Source organism: Artibeus jamaicensis, unplaced genomic scaffold (genome assembly GCF_021234435.1).
Source record: "Artibeus jamaicensis isolate MK-2021 breed Jamaican fruit bat unplaced genomic scaffold, CSHL_Jam_final contig_135, whole genome shotgun sequence".
NCBI lineage: Eukaryota > Metazoa > Chordata > Mammalia > Chiroptera > Phyllostomidae > Artibeus > Artibeus jamaicensis.
In genome coordinates, this window is record NW_026521267.1 from 1,659,043 (window position 1) to 1,674,772 (window position 15,730).

Here is a 15,730-nt window from a genome sequence, read left to right on the forward strand (position 1 = left end):
ACCAATGGAACAGAACAGAGAGCCCAGAAATCAACCCAACTCTCTACAGTCAATTAACATTCAACAAAGGGGGCAGTAACAGTCCTAGAGGAGAACATCGGCAAGAAAATCTCAGATATTTCACCCAGCAACTTTTTTACTGATATGTCCCCTAGAGCAAGGAATGTAAAGGAAAGAATAAACAAATGGGATCTCATCAAAATAAAAAGGTTCTGCGTGGCTAAAGAAAACAGGATTAAATTAGCAAGACAACCAACTGTATGGGAAAACATATTTGCCAATGATACCTCAGACAAAGGTTTAATCTCCAAAATATACAAAGAACTTACACGACTCCACTCTAAGAAGACACCCAACCCAATTAAAAAATGGGAAAAGGACTTGAACAAACACTTCTCCAAGGAGGACATACAGAACATTCAGAGACACATGAAGAGATGCTCAATATTGTTAGCTATCAGAGAGATGCAAATTAAAACCACAATGAGATACCACTTTACACCAGTCAGGATGGCTATCATAAACAAAGCAACAAACAACAAATGTTGGAGAGGTTGTGGGGAAAAGGGGTCCTTAGTTCACTGTTGGTGGGATTGCAGACTGGTACAACCATTCTGGAAAACAGTATGGAATTTTCTCAGAAAAATAAAAATTGACCTGCCTTTTGATCCAGCAATTCCACTGCTGGGATTATATCCTAAGAATCCTAAAACATCAATATCAAAGAACCTATGCACCACAATGTTCATAGCAGCACAATTTACAATAGCCAAGAGTTGGAAGCAACCTAGGTGCCCATCAGTAAATGAATGGATCAAAAAATTGTGGTACATATACACAATGGAATTCTATGCTGCAGAGAGAAAGAAGGAGCTACTACCTTTTGCAACAACATGGATGGAACTTGAAAGCATTATGCTGAGTGAAATAGGCCAGGTGCTGAAAGATGAATACCATATGATCTCACCTTTAACAGGAAGCTAAACAACAAAACAAACAAGCAAGCAGAAAAAAAAAACAAAGACACTGAAATAGAGAACAAGGGGATAGTGACCAGAGGGGAGAAGGAAGGGAAGTTAAGGGGAAAAAGGGGGAGGGATTTGGAGGAACAAATAGGAAGGACACGGGGATGAGAACTAAGGGGGGTGGAAATGGGAGGGAGGTGGGGAGTATGGGGCGGGGGAGGCTGGGATGGGAAAAATAGACAAAAAACTGTACTTGAAAAATAACTAAATAAAATTAATTATTAAAAAAATCAAAAAAATAAAGGTGAATAAAAAAAATAATATACAGTATGGTGACTATAGTTAATAATATTGTATAACATACAGGCAAACCTCAAAGATATTGTGGATTCAGTTCCAGATCATCCCAATAAAGTGACTATGGCAATAAAAAAATTATTCTATTGTTGTTAAAGTACAATTGTCTTCATTTACCAACCCCCCCACTGCAGCCATTCCCACCTCTCTCCCTTGCTTCCACTCCCCTTGGGAGTGTGTCCCTGTGTCCTTTATAGTTGTTCCCAAAACCCTCCCCCCTCTTCTCCCCATTGCCCCCCACCCCGTACCACATCCCCTTTGTTTACTGTCAGATTGTTCTTAATTTCAATGCCTCTGGTTATATTTTTCTTGCTTGTTTGTTCTGTTGATTAGGGTCCAGTTAAAGGTGAGATCATATGTTATTTGTCTTTCACTGCCTGGCTTATTTCATTTAGCATAATTCTCTCCAGTTCCATCCATACTGTTGCAAATGATAGGACCTCCTTCTTTCTTTCTAGGGCATATTGTGTAAATGTACCATAATTTTTTTTCCATAATTTTTAATAAGATTTTATTTATTTATCTTCAGAGGGGAAGGGAAGGAGAGAGGGAGAGAAATCTCAATGTGTGGTTGTCCATTGTGCATTTCCTGCTGGGACTGGCCTGCAACGCAGGCATGTGCCTTGACTGGGAATAGAACCGCTATCCTTTGTTTCGCAGGCCCGCCCTCAATCACTGAGCTACACCAGCCAGGGCATAAATGTACCATAATTTTTTGATCCATTCATTTACTGATGGGCACTTAGGTTGCTTCCAGCACTTGGCTACTGTAAATTGTGCTATGAACATTAGAGTGCATAGGTTCTTTGAATTGGTGTTTCCTGGGTCTTAAGATATAATCCCAGCAGAGGAATTGCTGGATCAAAAGGCAGTTCCACTTTTAGTTTTGTGAGGAAATTCCATACTATCTTCCACAATGGTTGAACCAGTCTGCAATCGACACAACAGTGCAGTAGGGTTTCCTTTTCTCCACATCCTCTCCAACACTTGTTGTTTGTTGATTTGTTTATGATGGCCATTCTCACTGGTGTGAAATGGCATCTCACTGTGGTTTTTAAAATATATATATTTTATTGATTATGCTATTACAGTTGTCCCATTCCCCCCTGCTTTATTCTCCTCCACCTTTCACACCCCTCCCGCCCACATTCCCCCGTAAGTTCATGTCCATGTATCATAAATTCTTTAGCTTCTCCATTTCCCACACTATTCTTGCCCTCCCCCTGTCAATTTTATACCTACCATCTATACTACTTATTCTCTGTACCTTTTTTTCCTCTCTCCTCCTCCCAATCCCCTGTTGCTAAACCTCCATGTGATCTTCATTTCTATGGTTCTGCTCCTGATCTAGCTGTCCTCTTAGCTTGCTTTTGTTTTAGGTGTGGTTGTTAATAACTGTGAGTTTGCCGTCATGTTTTTATCTTCTTTTTCTTAGATAAGTTCCTTTAACAATTCATATAATAAGGGCTTGGTGATGATGAACTCCTTTAACCTGACCTTATCTGAGAAGCACACTTTATCTGCCCTTCCATTCTAAATGAAAGCTTTGCTGGATAGAGCAATCTTGGATGTAGGTCTTTGGATTTCATGACTTGGAATATTTCTTTCCATCCCCTTCTTGCCTGTAAGGTCTCTTTTGAGAAATCCGCTGACAGTCTGATGGGAACTCCTTTGTAGGTGACTGTCCCCTTATCCCTTGCTGCTTCTAGGATTTTCTCCTTCATTTGAATCTTGGCTAATGTAATGATGTTGTGCGTTGGTGTGTTCCTCCTTGAGTTCAACTTCTTTGGGACTCCCTGAGCTTCCTGGATTTCCTGGAAGTCTACTTCCTTTGCCAGATTGGGGAAGTTCTCTTTTCTTATTTGTTTAAGTAAGTTTTCCACTTGTTGCTCTTCCTCTTCCCCTTCCTTTACCCCTGTAATTCAGATCTTGAAATAGTTAAAGATGCCCTGGAGGTTCCTAATTCTCTTCTTATTTTTTTGAATTCTTGTTTCTTCATATTTTTCTGGTTGGTCATTTTTTCCTTCCTTCTGGTCTACTCCCTTGATTTGAGTCCCAGTTTCCTTTCCATTACTATTGGTTTCCTGTGCATTTCCCTTCATTTCAATGAGTTTATCCTTCATATGTTCCTCTAATTTGTGACTAAAATCAACCAGTTCTCTGAGCATCCTGATTTTAAACTGTGCATCTGATAGGTTCGCTATTTCTTGGTTGCTTAGGGTTATTGGCTCTGGGGCTTTGAGTTCTTCTTGAGCTATGTTTTGGTCTGTTTGTGCCTGTTACATATGAGGAGCGGAGCCCTAGGTGTTCACCAAGGCAGGGCAGTTCAGTCACTGGGTTGCGACATTGTATGTGGGGGTGGGGCCAAAGAGGAGCAATAGCAGTTCCCTCTGCTGGTTCCTGCCACTGGGGCCTGTGCGGTATGTCTCACTGCTAGCTCCTTTGCTGGTTTACCTGCACACAAATGTGTGACCATGGTCAGCCTGCTGCCTTTCGCCTTCACTGGGTCAGCTCGTTGCTATCCCACATCTGGGATCCACCCATGGCTACCTGTGCCCCTGGGTTGGTCCCGGGGATCTTTCCTGCCCAACCCTGCTCCACTTCTGGCTCTTCCCCTCTTACTGGTCTAGCTGAACTGTTCGTTGTTGTTGGACTTCCATATATTTTAATTTTCTGTGTTTTGGTTGTGTTTTTGTTACTAAAACTTTGTTGTCTTTAAACTCGGCTGTGCGAGGAGGCACATTGTTTCCACCTATGCCTCCATCTTGGCCGGAAGTCTAACAGCACTCATTCTGTGTTCCATGGATCAGGAGTAGTTTCAAATTTTACTAAGAAATACATTTTGTAATGTCATAGCTGATGACATAGGCAGAGTGAATTGAAAATCTTCTGGAAAGGATTCACCATTCTAGATGCCATTAAGAACATTTTTAATTCATGGGAAGAAGTCAAAATATCAACATTAATGGAAGTTTGGCAGAAGTTGATTCCAACCCTCATGAATGGCTTTGAGGGGTCTAAGACTTCAGTAGAGGCAGTAACATTGCAAGTGGTGGAAATAGAAAGGGAATAATAATTAGAAGTGGAGCCTGAATATGTGACTAAATTGCTGCAGTCTCTTGATCAAACTTTAACAAAAGAGGAGTTGCTTCTTATGGATGAGCAAAAATAAATAATTTCTGGAGAAAGAATCTATTCCTGGTGAAAATGCTATAAATGTTGTAGAAATGACATCAAGGTGTTTAGAATGTTACATATAGTTAGTTGAGAAAGCAGTAGCAGTGTTTGAGAGAATTAACTCCAATTTTGAAACAAGTTCTATTGTGGGTAAAATGGTACCAAACTGCATTGCATTCTATAGAAAAACCATTCCTGAAGAGTAAATTGATGAGGCAAACTCCATTGTCTTATTTTTAATAAATTTCTACCCCACCCCAACCTTCAGCAACAAACATCCTGATCAGTCAGCAGCCATCCAGCAAAAAGATAACTCGCTGAAGATTCAGATAATGGTTAACATTTTAACCAAAAAAATTAAATCAAGATATGTACAGTACATTTTTGATACTTAATAAGACTACAGCGTAGTGTAAATATACTTTTTCTATGTACTGGGAAACCAAAAATATTCACGACTCACTTTATTGCTGTTTGCTTTAAGTGGTGATCTGTAACTGGTCCAGTACTATCTCTGAGGTAGCCTGTATATACAGACACATAAGAAGCTGCTAATAGAGAATTGAGTCTTTGGAAAAGAGATGAAAAAACTTTTTGCCACTTACACATTTTTTTAAAGCTTGTATACTGTAAATAGTACTTTGTTGGGAACCGTCCTGCCTGGTTTCAGGAGCTATAACCTTGCCAACAGGAGAAAAGGCCCCATGGCTCGGGGACCTTGGGACTATAAGCCACTAAGGAGAGTGGCTTCCCACTCCCAGCAGAGTGCAGCCCCTGCCACCTTTGCTTCACCCTGCTTGGCCCATGGAGGATGGATGGATAGTCAATGATGGGTAAGATTCCTCAAGGAAGGAACAACCTAAGACAGCCACAGTTGCAAAGAGTCCATCAGGGAAGGACTTAGGGAATTATGGAAGAGGGACTAAAGACCCTCACCCCTCAGCTTTATCATAGCCTGAGTCCTCATTCTATCTGTAAAAAGTCTCCTAATCTCTTGACTGCCTCGCTTCCCCTGCCTGATTTAGACCTGAAACAATGCCAAAGTGGGGATGCAGCCCTGTGCAGGGATGGTGGTTTCCAGGAGTGATCAGGCCTAAGAAAGAATGAATAAAATCCTGTCAAACCTTCTTTGCTAAGAATGCCCTCAATTTAAATGTTAAGGGTCCAAGCACAAAATAAGTTTGTTTCCCCAGGTTTTATGGCCAATTGGCATCACCCTGCCTACCAGACCCTGACTCAAAAGGACCCCTATGATCCCAGAAATGTTATCTGTAAACCACACCTCCTGCCTTTGATATACATCCCTATGCAAGCTAAACTCAATAAAATCCCATTGAGAGAAAAGCCTGAGGGCCCTTCTCCTCTGAAAGATTGGTTAGCCTTTTCTCCACAAGCAGATAAGGTCTTGGTACATTTATTCTCATCCATGGCAGTCAGGAGAGCTCTGCTGGATGGAGCTCCCCTACATACTTATTCAAAAATAAATAAAATATATCCCATAATTTAAAAAGAGGATAGAATGAAATATATGAACATCATAAATAGTAAAGAAGTTGTTTTATGAGAACTGCTTCAATTAAATATATAAAACTATTTAATATATATTAATATATAGACTAATATGATCATTATAAATTGATGTATTATGATAGAGAATGTTTCTTATGTGAGCTAAAAAGGAGTTTGAAAGAAAGTAACTCTGTAACTATAAATATGTATTTTCCTCAATATTTTGGGGTTTGGAATATTACCAAACCTAAGATGTTCATGCACAAAAGGGTGAATGTGTACATGGACTTAGAGGGTTCAGTATCCACTTGTGTCTTCGGCTGTAACTATAGTGTTTCAGGTGGCCTCTAGACAATTAAATTAAAAATTTTTTTTACTGTTACTCAGTCATAGTTGTCCCCTTTTTCCCCTGATTACTCTCCCTTGCCCTGTTCACCACCCTCTCCAACATTATATCCTCCCATCCTCTTTTTGTCCACTGGTCTTTTATACCTGTTCCTGGACTCTTCCCCTTCTTTCCCCGGTTATGTCCCTAGCCTCTCATCTATGGTCTCTGTCAGTTGTTCTTTATTTCCATATCTCTGTTTCTATTTTACTCACTTGTTTATGTTGTTGATTAGGTTGTATTTATAGATGAGATCATAATGGTATTTGCCTTTCACTGCCTGGCTTATTTCACTTAGCATAATGCTGTCCACTCCTATCCATGCTGTCGTGAAGGGTAGGAGCTCCTTCTTTCTTTTGCTGCATAGTGTTCCATTGTGTAAATAGCATCACAAACCAGTGATGCTATTATAGTTTTTGATTCATTAATTTACTGGTGGGCACTTAGGTTGCTTCCAGCACTTGGCTATTGTGAATTGTGTTGCTATGAACATTGGGGTTCATAGGTGGTTTTGAGTTGGTGTTTCAGAACAGTAGAACTTAGGGTATACTACCAGAGTGGAGTTACTATGTCAAAAGGCAGTTCCAAATATAGTTTTTTGAGGAAATCCATACTCTTTGACGTAGTGGCTGCACCAGTCTGCCTTCCCACCACCAGTGTATTAGGGTTCCCATTTCTTCACAAACTTGTCAGTACTTGGTGTTCGTGGATTTGTTTATATGGCCATTCTCACAGGTGTAAAGTGGTATCTCACTGTGATTTTTTTTATTTTTATTCAATTAGAGTTGTGGTTTTAATTTACTTCTGTCTGATGACTAGTGATGTTGAACATCCTTTCATATGTCTGTGGGTCCTCTGTATGGCCCCCTTGGAGAAGTGTCTGTTCAGTTCCTTTGCCTATTTTTTTTAAATTTTTTAATTGATTGTGCTGTTACAGTTGTTCTATTCCCCCTTTCATTCCCTTCCACCCTACCCCCATCCCCATCATTACCCCCCCTTTAGTTTATGATCATGTGTCTCGAGTCCTTTAGATTCTATATTTCCCATGCTATTCTTGACCCCCCATCTATTTTCTATCTACTGTCTATGCTACTTATTTTCTGTACCTTCTCCCCCTTCTCCTCCTCCCACTCCCCTGTTGCTAACCCTCCTTGAGATCTTCATTTCTATGTTTCCACTCCTGATCTCGCTGTCCTTTTAGTTTGCTTTCGTTTTAGGTGTGGTTGTTAATAACTGTGAGTTTGTTGTCCTTTCACTGTTCATGTTTCTTTAACTTCTTTTTCTTAGATAAGTCCCTTTAACATTTCATATAATAAGGGCTTGGTGATGATGAACTCCTTGAATTTGATCTTATCTGAGAAGCACCTTATCTGTCCTTCCATTCTAAATGAAAGTTTTGCTGGATAGAGCAATCTTTGTTGTAGGTCTTTGGATTTCATGACTTGGAATACCTCTTTCCAGCCCCTTCTTGCCTGTAAGGTCTCTTCTGAGAAATCTGCTGACAGTCTGATGGGGACTCCTTTGTAGGTGACTGTCCCCTTAGCTCTTGCTGCTTCTAGGATTCTCTCCTTCATTTTAATTTTGGCTAATGTAATGATGTTGTGCGTTGGTGTGTTCCTTCTTGGGTCCAACTTCTTTGGGACTCTCTGAGCTTCCTGGATTTCCTGGAAGGCTATTTCCTTTGCCAGATTGGGGAAATTCTCCTTTATTATTTGTTCAAATAAGTTTTCCACTGGTGGCTGTGCCTTTCCCCCTTCTGGTACCCCTATAATTCGGACGTTGGAGTGTTTAAAGATGTCCTGAAGGTTCCTAAGACTCTCCTCATTTCTTTGAATTCTTGCTTCTTGACTCTTTTCTGTTTGGCCATTATTTGCTTTCTTCTGGTCCACTCCATTGATTTGAGTCCCAGTTTCCTTTTCATTGCTATTGGTGTCCTGTGCAATTCCATTCATTTCAATTAGTTTTGCCTTCATATATTTGTCTAATTTGTCGGTATAATCAACCAGTTCTGTGAGGATCCTGATGAACAGTGTTTTAAACTGTGCGTCTGAGAGTTTTGCTATTTCTTCATTGCTTAGATCTATGGGCTCTGGGGCTTTGAGATAGTCTTGCGACATTTTTGGTCTGTTCTGGCCCTTTAAGTGTGAGAAGCTGCGCCTTGGACTCCCAGGTCGCTGGGTTGTGACGCTGTATGTGGGGGCCTGGTCAGAGCGGGGAAATGGCGACCCCCTCTGCTGTTTCCAACAGCTGGGCGAGGATCAGTGCATTAGGTGGTTTACCTGGGCTGGGCCACTCAGAGTCACTGGGTTATGATGCTGTATGTGGAGGTGGGGTCAGAGCAGGGAAATGGCGGCACCCTCCACTGCCACTTGCCGCGGGGACCCGCCGGGCTCCGGTCCAACCGCCCACTTCCTCGCCTGTCCACCCACGCACAAATTCGCGACCACAGTCTACACGCAGCACTGCTCCTCACTGTCTCCCCCTCGGTCGCTCGCCTGGTTGCTCGCTCGGTCGCTCACTAGGTCCAACCTTGCGCCTGGATTCCGCGCGTATGGATTCCGCGCGCCTGAGACCTTCCGACTGTTTTCCTGTGCAACCCCATTTCGCCAGCCGCTGGTTTCTCCCCTTACTGGTCAGGCTGAAGAATTTGTTGTTAACGGACTTCCAAAAAGTTCAATTTTCCGTGTTCTGGCTTTGTTTTCTGTTGCTAATATTTAGTTGTCTCTAAGCTTGGTTCTCCTTTGCCTATTTTTTAATTGGATTGTTTGTCTTCTGATGTGGAGTCCTGTGAGTTCTTTATATATTTTGGAGAATAAACCCTTTTCTGAGGTAACATCAGCAAATATATTTTCCCATACAGTTGGTCCCTTTTTCATTTTGTTGATGTTTTCTTTAGCCGTGCAGAAGCTTTTAATTCTTTTTAAATATATTTTATTGAATATGCTATTATAGCTGTTCTACTTCTCCCCTTCATTCCCCATGACCCTGCACACCCCTCCCCCACCATTACCCCCCTTTGGTTTATGACCATTTGTCTCAAGTTCTTTATATTCTATATTTCCCCTACTCTTCTTGCCCTCCCCCTATCTATTTTCTACCTACTGTCTATGCTACTTATTGTCTGTACCTTCTCCCCCTTCTCCTCCTCCCATTCCCCTGTTGCTAACCTTCTATGTGATCTTCATTTCTATGGTTTGCTACTGATCTAGCTGTCCTCTTAGTTCGCTTTTGTTTTAGGTGTGGTTGTTGATAACTCTGAGTTTGCTGTCCTTTCACTGTTCATCTTCTTTATCTTATTTTTCTTAGATAAGTCCCTTTAACATTTCATATAATAAGGGCTTGGTGATGATGAACTCCTTGAATTGGATCTTATCTGAGAAGCACTTTATCTGTCCTTCCATTCTAAATGAAAACTTTGCTGGATAGAGTAATCTTGGTTGTAGGTCTTTGGATTTCATGACTTGGAATACTGCTTTCCAGCCCCTTCTTGCCTGTAAGGTCTCTTTCGAGAAATCAGCTGACCGTCTGATGGGAACACCTTTGTAGGTGACTGTCCCCTTATCTCTTGCTGCTTCTAGGATTCTCTCCTTCATTTTAATCTTGGGTAATGTAATGATGATGTGCCTTGCTGTGTTCCTTCTTGGGTCCAACTTCTTTGGGACTCTCTGAGCTTCCTGGATTTCCTGGAAGTCCATTTCCTTTGCCAGATTAGGGAAGTTCTCCTTTATTATTTGTTCAAATAAGTTTTTCACTGGTGCCTGTTCCTTTCCCCCTTCTGGTACCCCTAGAATTCGGATGTTGGAACGTTTAAAGATGTCCTGAAGTTTCCTAAGCCTCTCCTCATTGTTTTGAATTCTTGTTTCTTCATCCTTTTCTGTTTGGTCATTTTTTTCTTTTTTCTGGTCCACTTCTTTGATTTGAGTCCCAGTTTCCTTTCCATTGCTATTGGTTTTCTGTGCATTTCCCTTCATTTCAATTAATTTGGCTTTCATATGTTCCTCTAATTTGTGACTAAAATTAACCAGTTCTGTGAGGATCCTGATCACTAGTGTTTTGAACTGTGCATCTGAAAGTTTTGCTATTTCTTCATCACTTAGAGTTATGGGCTCTGGGGCTCTGAGTTGTTCTTGAGCCGTTTTTGCTCTGTTTGTGCCATGTATGAGGAGCGGAGCCTTAAATGTTCTCCAGGGCGGGGCCACCCAGGTCACTGGTTTGTGATGCTATATGTGAGGGAGGTGTCAGAGAGGGACAGTAGTGGTTCCCTCTGCTGCTTCCTGCCACTGGGGCCTGCACAGTCTGACTCACTGGTTCGCTCCTTCACCGGTTTATCTGTGCGAGAATGTGTGACCGTGGTCAGCCCTTAGTGAGTCCACCACCTTGCGCCCTCAGTGGGTCCGCCCACTACTCCACACCTGGGATCTGCCCACGGCTGCCAGTGTGCCAGGGTTGCATGCCCGGGTCGGTCCGGGGGATCTTTCCTGCCTGACCCCACTCTGCTGCTGGCTCTATCCCTCTTACTGGTTTGGCTGAAGGGTTCATTGTTGTCAGACTTCCATATAGTTCAATTTTCTGTGATTTGGCTGTGTTTTTGTTGCTAAAACTTGTTTTTAAACTTGGTTGTGCAAGAAGGCACAGGGTTTCCACCTATGCCTCCATTTTAATTTGATGTAATCCAGTTTGTTTATTCTTTCCTCTACACCCCATGCCCTAGGGGGACTGTAGGGGAAATAGATCAGTTAGGCTCCCTCACCTTGATGTCTAGGCAAGTAAAATAAACAGTATTCCCATAGCATTGAGAACAGGCCAGCATGTGCGGAATCATGCTTTGTTATATACTGTCTTGGCAACCTGTCAAGGTTTTGTATGCATTTAGTATATAAGGGAGTTGGGACTTTCTGCTGTGCAACATTTGGCTGGTGGTGTGAATAGATGCCCCACTCTTGAATAAAGGCATTTCAAGCATTCCCACAGCTCTGCAAATTTTCTTCTGTCTAAATCTTGTGTGAACCTGCCTGGCCTTGAAAGGCTGCAAGACAATTGGCAATATTAGCAGGATTCATCTTAGTATGATATGATTATGGAGGAGCCAGTAGTGGGAGGACCCAGATGGGGGCCTGGAGGGTTGGCAGTCACTGAAATGTGCTATATGATGGCAAGTCTCCTGGCAGCATGGACCCTGCCCTCAAACTGGCTTGATGTTAGTGGTGCAGCTGACATGGTAAATAAAGCCCTACAGGAGCTCTGGGAGATCCTAAAAAAGCCAAGCACTCAGGTAGCCCCAGAGGCCACGGGTTAGGTGTATTTTTTTAGCTTTGCTAGCTGAGACAGAGACTGCACTTTATGACACAGAAAAGTTACACAAATCGCAAGGAATAGAGGAATCCATGGAAGTTTGGATATGCACCTTGGAGGAAGGCCTCTGAACAGCAGAACAGTGACTATCTCTTCCCTGGTTATAGTGGATGAGTTGGAGGAGGACAACAGTGAGTAACCAAATTTTAGAGGGCCTTCCAGTGGTGTTACAGAAAATGAATTTCCAGCAGGCTACAGGAGTTGGGGGAGAACAGGATTGTTGAACATACAATATATCAACACTACACACAGGCTGAACTGGTTGATCTTATGAATCAGTGTCAACAGTGACCCAGGGAGCCCTTAGAAGCTCTTATACCTTTGGGATTTGGGGGTGGATAGCATCATGTGCACTGATAATGAGATGGAAAGGTAGCTTCCATCATGACACACCACTCTGTGCCAACAGCTGCAGAACAACTGGCAGCACAGAAGGGGGCAAGAATCACTTTCTCTGTTAGAGTAGGTCATGACAGCTATTCATACAGTCTGGGAGGGTACAGGTGTTCCAGACACCATGAGAAAATGGAGGTCTTTGTGGACTTAGTTGGGGATGTGCCAGGATATGTTCAATTTCAGTACCTAGGGCCACGATGGTGAATGTTTTACATCAGGGATGTGAGATCTTGTGCTCCAGCACACCTATTCTGCCTTATTTGGATCCCTCATGGCAATCCTAGCTCTCATTAATGTCATGTCACATTAATGAGGTCACCATGATAGGGGCAAGTCTGGGGGAGACAGAGTCTTGCCATCAGGAGAAAGCAGTTTGGGTGGTACCTCAAATTGCCTGTTTATTGGTCAAACAGTGCCCCCATGCATGTGACCAGGACACAGATGTAGTCAGACCTTTTAGGGGCTGGAGCAGATTAAACTAGCATTGATAGATAGAAAGCCAGACTCTTATTTATTAGAGCTCTGGAAACAGCTGCGAGTTGACCAATGCTTCTTGCAACCCCAGAAGAAGAAGGCAGTGAGGAAAGAGCCCAGGGATGTGATCCAAGACACCAGTTGAGTCTGGCTTGAAGGCGACCTGGCAGTGTCAACCTCCAGAGAAGAGAGAGGAGATATTATTTGGATATTTGAATAATGGAAAGACCCAGGGACCAGTCTACAGGGGACAGGTTGGGACCAGAAGCTGCATGTTGAATTGGCTATTGGCTATCCATTGGTCCCTTACAAATATCCAGTGGGTCCTAGCTCTAGTGGACACAGGAGCTGAATATGTGGGGGTGACTTTCCATGCAAGTCCCCCCGAGTGCCACAGATGAGAGTAATCATGGCAGAGACATGATGTGATCTGCTTAGGGAGGAGAAGTGGCCATTTTCCCAAAGGAAAAAGTCTGTGATCAGTGGCCAGTTTCTCAGGGGAAAAAGGCCAGCAGTGGCCAGTTTCTCTGGGGAGAAAAAGGCCTCAAGCCCCATCCTCCAGGGCCTTTTATTGGGTTCTAATACACAGTAATACAAGGTGGCAAGGATCAAACAGTAGATAACATTTTAAAGAAATCTGAGGGTTTAGTATGAGTCAGAGTCTGTCAGAAACAGAGTTTTAGGGTTTCCTGCTCAAACCCTTAACATATAAATGAAAGCACTCCTAGCAGAGCAGATTTCACAGGTTTTTCGGGAAGTCTTTGTGATGCCAGATTTTCCCCCAGGACACACTCTAGCAAGGCAAGGAGCTGCACCTCTTCTCAACAGACACTGAGGCTTAAGGGGATTAGAGCCAGGAAGCGCTTCTCTCAGAGAACATGGGGATTCTGGCTTTGTCAAAGCTGGGGAACTGGGAGTGAGAGTCCATTGCTTCCTCTTTGTTGCAGCCCCCCACCCCCTATCCTTCCATGAAGGCCTCCCAAGTGATTGAGTCTGGCTTAGGTTGCTCCCTGCTGTGAGGGGTCTTACTGGTCATTGACTTCTGACCAAGCTTTGGGGGCAGGGAGAGGAAACTGAGGCAGCATTTGCTACCAGAGACAGACTTTGTCTCCTGTGGCTCACATTCCAAAGGTCGTCCCTCACCCTTAGCCACAAGGAGTAGAGATACAATTCCTAGAACCAGACAGAGCAGTCTACAACATGAATGTACCCTCCTGTATGAAAACCCTGAGAAGTTTCTAGGGCTGAGGCCTCTATTGATGGTTATGGGAGACATAGTGTAAAGGTGAAGGCAGTGCAGCTCTCTCTGGGTATCAGCCATCTGCCTCTGCCCCCATGAATATATCCCTGTTTATGTATCCCCTAGTCCTGAGTATATCCTGGGTATTAATGTGTTTCAGGGACTGTGGCGACACACCACTGCAGAAGAATTTCACTTGCAGGTGCAAGTGGTAAAAGCCATTCTGCGGGAACATGCTGAGCATCCACCTGTGCAGTTGCTGCCCCCACGATGGGTAACAGTGAAGCATTACTATTGCCCCTGGGCTATGAGGAAATTATGGCAACTATAGGAAAGTTGGAAAAGGTGGGGATAATTAGGGTCACTCACAGCCCCTTAATTCCCCTGCATGGCCAGTGAGGGAGCCAGAGGGCACATGGAGAATGACAGTAGATTACTTACAGCTCAACAAGGTCATTCCTCCAATATGTGTGGTGGTCCCTTCTGTGCTGTACTTGAAGGACTGGTTAACTAATGAGCTGGGAACTTACCACTTTGTAGCTGATCTAGCAAGTGCCTTTTTCTCCACTGATATTGCTCCAGAGAGTCAAGATCAGTTTGCCTTCACAAGGAAGGGCCTACAATAGACCTTGACAGTACTACCTCAAGGGTACTTGCATAGCCTGACCATATGTCATGGGCTTGTTGTGGAGGACCTGGCTAAGTGGTGATGGACTGCAGAAGTGTGCCTTTTCCATTACATAGCTGACAATTTGTTGAACAGCGATTCCCTTACAGAGTTAGAGAGAGCAGTTCCACAACTGTTGTCACACCTGAAGTCATGTGGCTGGGCACTCAACAAAGCCAATCTGCAAGGGCCTGGATTATCTATCAAATTCTTGGGGGTTGTCTGGTTGGGTAAGACAAAAGTCATCCCTGATGAGATGATCAATAAAATTCAGGCATATCCTACCCCTACTATTGTGAAAGAGCTCCAGACATTTTTAGGCCTGCTGGGGTACTGGAGAGTGTTTGTGCCCCACCTCACACAAGTTGTTCATCCCTTATATGCTTTGATAAAAAGGAGAGTGAAGTGGGACTGGACCCTGACTTTGGAACAAGCATTCCAAGGAGTGAAGTGCATCATTAAACATGTTCAAGCCTTTCATGCTCTGGATTCTTCTAGACCCTGTGAGCTAGATGTGCATGTGACACAAGAAGGCTTTGGGTGGGGTCTGTTTCAGCAATCAGAACAGCTGCTTCTACCCTTGGCTTTCTAGTCCCAACTATGGAAGGGAACAGAGGTACAATACTCCCTAACTGAAGAGCAACTGGCTGCAGTGTATGCTACCCTGTTGGCCATGGAGGCTGTAACAGGAACTACCCCCATGACAGTAAGAAGCATTTACCTCATTGCTGCCAGGTGGGTCCAAGACTGGATGGCCAAGCCTCACTGTGGGGATGGCTCAGACATTGTCGTTTGCTAAGCGGGGGGCTTATCTGCCACAAAGGAGTACTCCTTTGACTAGCCCCCTAGAGGCTGAGCTGCAGGAAGTGTTGGGTCCTATTACACATGTAGATGAAAAATTTATTGCTCCTGCCCTATAGAAGAACTGGAAGGTAGCCCCTTCCATGGAGGGCAGGCACCTATTGTGGTCCAGCAGGGATCAGCCTGCCATGTGGACTGCTGTGGCAACTCAACCAGAAACAGATGTGATCTGGTTTAACACTGGCATGAGTCAGAGTACCCAGTGGGCAGATATGCAAGCTGTGTGGCTTCTGGCTGCCAGTGAATCCCCACCCCTGACTATTTGCAGAGAGTTGGGAGGTGTACTGGGGGCCTAACATTATGGATCTCTACCTGTTATGCAAATAAATCGCTGGTTATGCATATGC